Source organism: Populus euphratica, unplaced genomic scaffold, assembly GCF_000495115.2.
Source record: "Populus euphratica unplaced genomic scaffold, PopEup_1.0 scaffold426.1, whole genome shotgun sequence".
Classification (NCBI taxonomy): Eukaryota; Viridiplantae; Streptophyta; class Magnoliopsida; order Malpighiales; family Salicaceae; genus Populus; species Populus euphratica.
Window position 1 is genome coordinate 104,907 of NW_011500305.1, and position 4,755 is coordinate 109,661.

Consider the following 4,755-nt stretch of genomic DNA (forward strand, 5'->3'; position numbering starts at 1 on the left):
AAAAATATTAATAAAATTAACACTTAAAAAACATTAATAAAATTAAAGAATATTAATAAAATTAACACTTAAAAAAATATTAATAAAATTAAAAAATATTTATAAAATTAACACTTAAAAAATATTAATAAAATTAATATTTAAAAAACATTAATTAAATTAACACTTAAAAAATATAATAGAATTAAATGAAAAAAAAAAATAAACTGTGTGAACAGTGCAAGTGAATTGCACTACTTATCTATTTTTTATTAATTGTGATTGAAACGTAAAAGTTACGTAGGATCCATATATAATAAGTTAATTTTTTTCTTTATCAAATGATTATAAATTATATTTTAATTAAAACACAGCCGTAATCACGTAAACAAACAATAATTTAATATGTCTGAAATAAAATCTAAGAAATTAACTAGGAACATGATTAGTATTAGACCCTAACAGTATATCTGTAAATGTTGATTCCATGTCGGCACCTACGTGGAGGCAACTAGAGAGTCACATGTATGTTAAATTTTGTACGTCACAAGTATAAGCAAATAGTAAAGGAGAATTAAGGGGCAGCATGCCAGTGCTCAGAAGTAAAAGTGCACAAGTTTATATGAAAATAATATAAATTATATTATATAATTTTATTTAATAATTTTAAATTTTAAATTTTAAATTAAAATAATTTTTTTATATGATATTAGAACTTTAATGATTAAGTAGTTTTAAATTTAAATATCATCATTTTTATTTATTTGATAAAAATTAAATATAAAATAATATTATCCTATATAAGTTTCAAGTTTAAATAAATTTTTATTTAAGAGAATATATTAAAAAATAATATAAATTATATTCTTAAACTTTAATATTTTAGATTAAAATGGTTTTTTAACACTAAATTTTTACAACACCTGGTATATGAAAAATATCAACATATATATATATACCATGTTATTATAATACAATTGGTTCTCTGTTTTAGTGGACAAGAAAAATACTGTGTTTTTGTGGAAAAAGACCGAAGGTTTCGACTAGGCATCGTGCCCTGCTTCCCGATTAATATTATGTTATGGTTATATATATTTTTTAATTTATGGGTTATTTTGTAAAATAAAATAACTAAAACAAAATATTTAGCCCCGTGACTGTGAACATATGGGCTAGCATACCATCTTAGATTTGCTGTATTTCATGTATGAATGATGTGCCGCTTTCCACTATTTATTTATAATCTCTACTCAGCCTTCGGAAATTTGAAAAGAACATGGAATAAATAAATCACTTTTCCATTTTATTTTTTTAATTCACCAAGAAGTTGTTTTCTTCCACATACGAATTTAGGTAATTTTTTATAAACTGATTGGACTGGACCGGGTAAAAGATACAAGTTCACCTTTGGCTCGGTAATTAAGTGCATGATTCATGAATATAAGGTAAAAAATTTCCTATCCCTTCTCGAATTTCAACGTCTTATCACTTCTTCTCATAGTTTTGTTCCTTCCGATCCTGTTGAGTACGATCAAGTCCAACCTCCTTACATGCTAAGCATCTTTTAGCTTCTTTAATTTGTTTAATTAGAGTAATAGCATACTTTTTTGAAATTTTAACAAGATTTTTTATTTAATGATGTGGAACTCAAGCGCCATCTTTAGAATGGTTGAAGTAATTCTGGATGCACGCAAAACCATAGTGCAACAACCAGGTAAATGACATTCGCGGGGTTGGTTGGTAACGTGTGAGGCGAGGAGATGAGGGCTCTTGTTTTTTCTTGGTATGGAATGTTAGGATTGGTTTGATATTTGCTAAAAGACACAGAACACAATATTCAAAATTTAGTTCGGCGATTTATCTATATTATTTTTATAGCATCTAACATTATCAGATATAGAGAAATTTACAATTACACAACAATGAAGGAGTAGGAAACTCAACCCAACTCTCATACCTCTTACTTAGCTTGCCACTACAAGCTGTTGTTAATGCAACTCCATTTACCTCTCTTTTTCTCCTCTAATTAAATTGGCTCTACTTTGCTCATATAAATTGTTCCTATTTATAGTATAAATGGGAGAGCAAACATCCCCATTTCTATCCTCAATTCCAACATCAATGGAAAAAACCTAACCATGATTTCACCCAACAAATCATCCCCCAATTTGCAGCCGTAAAATCTTCTAGCATATTTCAAACCCATTTTTCACCCACTGTGCATGTAATTGTCATTTGTGTCCATATTTTTAACAGTCTCTCACTTAATTTGAGTAGCCATCACCCGTCTAGCTCCCACTTGATTCAAGTCAGTCTAGGCCATGCTTATTGCACATCATTATGCTTTATCCAGGCTACATCTTCATTGATTTCTTAGAGGAATCTCTCTCACTCGAGTCTAATCTTGAATTCCAAGTGCGAAAGTCAAGTATTATAATGTGATTATAAGTTCACTATTCTTTCAAGAGCTTAGTCATTCACAAGTTTATGCATGCCTTTTGTTCCACGTTTTATTACATCATGAGTTCTTAATCTCAATCCAAGAGTTCAACTAGCTCTCTATTTTTTTTACCATTGATGCAACCTATTAAAGTTAATACACACTTACTTGCATGCTTCTAGTATTGTACTGCCGTAAGAATATCATACACTCCTCGTGGAGGCGCAACGACACTTTTTAGGTAATGTTCTAGAAGGATCTTTGGTTGATTTAGAGAGTAATAACTTAGTATTATAATTATTAGGAACTCTAACTGGTTTTTTAGAAATTTTAGATAAGGAACTGATTAAGAGTGTGTTTGTTGTTGCGGTAGATATTATAGTTATGGTTTGAAAAAAGTTGTTTTATAAAAAATACTTTTAGTTGAGGTTGGTTTGAAAAAATAGATGTTTGGTTAAAACTGTGGTTGAAATTGAAGTTGAAGAAAAAGTAGCTTAATGTGTTTGGTTAAAAAAGCTTTTGAAATTGAAGTTATAAAATAATTTTTAAAAATATATATTAATATTGATGATTTTAAATTTAAGTATTATATAATGTATGACCAGTGCAAGTGAATTGCACTGTTCACGTAAACAGTGCAATTCACTGTGAACAGTACAGTGGATTGCACTGTTCGTATTAATTATTGAATAGTGTAATTAACGTAAACAGTGAATGAAAAGTAACATTTCTTTACTTTTTATTAAGCATGCATAGTAAATTGATTTTTTTCTTTACCAAACGGCTATAAATTGTGCTTTAATTAAAACACAGTCGTAACCGCGTAAACAAACGTCATCTAAGTAATGAGAATGTATTAACACCTATTGTATATCTTACCCAAAATAAGACTTTATTGTTTTTCTTTTTATTTGTTTTTGTCTAATGATGTTTTTATTTTTACCAATCTACAATGGCAGGTTTTCTACAATAAACAAATCCTAGTTTTCTAGGTCAAGAACCTAGTTCGGAATGATGAGAAGTCCTCAATTATCATTAAAACTTCTTTCAAGGTAAAAAAGAAATGAATTTTTAGCTATTTCATCATTCAAATAACATTTCTAAAGAAACAAGTTTTTTTATCCATATATTATGAGTAAATGATTTGTATTATTATCAATAATATTTTGGATACTAACCTCATACAAGTTTTTTTATCCTTATATTAAAGTGAGTAATAATAATATATTATTCCTAATAATATTTTGGAAATTAACCACTTTTAGATTTTTTATTCTTATATTAAAAGTGAATAATATTTTCTAGCTAAAAATAAGTTTTTAATATTTTTGAAATATAGGTCAAATTTCTTTATAATTTTACAAACTTATTGTAAAATCCATGCAATATTTTTAAAACATGCCAAAATATTTTAGATTTTTTTTAAATGCTCAAGTAAGTTTTAGTATTTTTGAAGGTGTCAACTTGATAAGCCTATAATTTGTCAATTTAGTGAGGCTGATTGGGAACAAAAAGTTATTGAGATCATTGAAGAAAATGGGATACAAATGTTTGGTGCGAGTAGCTGATCTTTGTAAGGGGTATTTCTTAGTCGAATGGTGGTGGTTACAACCCCTAAGGTGGTCGTTAACGCCACATTTATTCGCCTCAAGCTACCTTCTTAACCAACCAAAACTGTCAAATAAAAAGATATACAGTAGCCGAATGACGCATAGTCTAAGCTAAACCCTAAAAATTAAGGTTTTTAATTTGAGATTTTGATAAATTTTAATTTACTCATTTTTCTTCCCATTACACTCATGATTGCATTTTAACTTGTATTTTTTTATATATATAATTTCACCCCTGTCAAAACTCAATTGTTAGCCCCAAAATTTAGTGCCTTTTCCAATTAGATCATTAGTTTCTGGTTTATGTAAATTGACTCTCAATGGACCATTAAACTTTTAATTTGACCCATGATTTAATTAATTTTGACCCTACATCCATGCGTCTTTTTTGGTTTGATTCTTGATTTTAGATTTCTTTAATCAAGTTTTTAATTGCTTATCAAACTTCAATATTTTTGGAATTAAACTTTGATTTAACCAAATTAAATCTTTAAAATTATAATTTGATCCTTAAACTTTAATTTATTTCAATTAAAGCCTAAATTGACTTCAAAACTCAATTTTTCTTGTAATTAGGCTCAAAACTCAATTTTTCTTGTAATTAGGCTCTTAATAAACTCAATTAAACCTAAGAAAATTCCAAATGAGTCCTTAAACATCCAATTTTAAATATTTCTTTCTCGAATTGAATTTTTTTTATAATAAGTCTTTCATTAGTTAAAATTG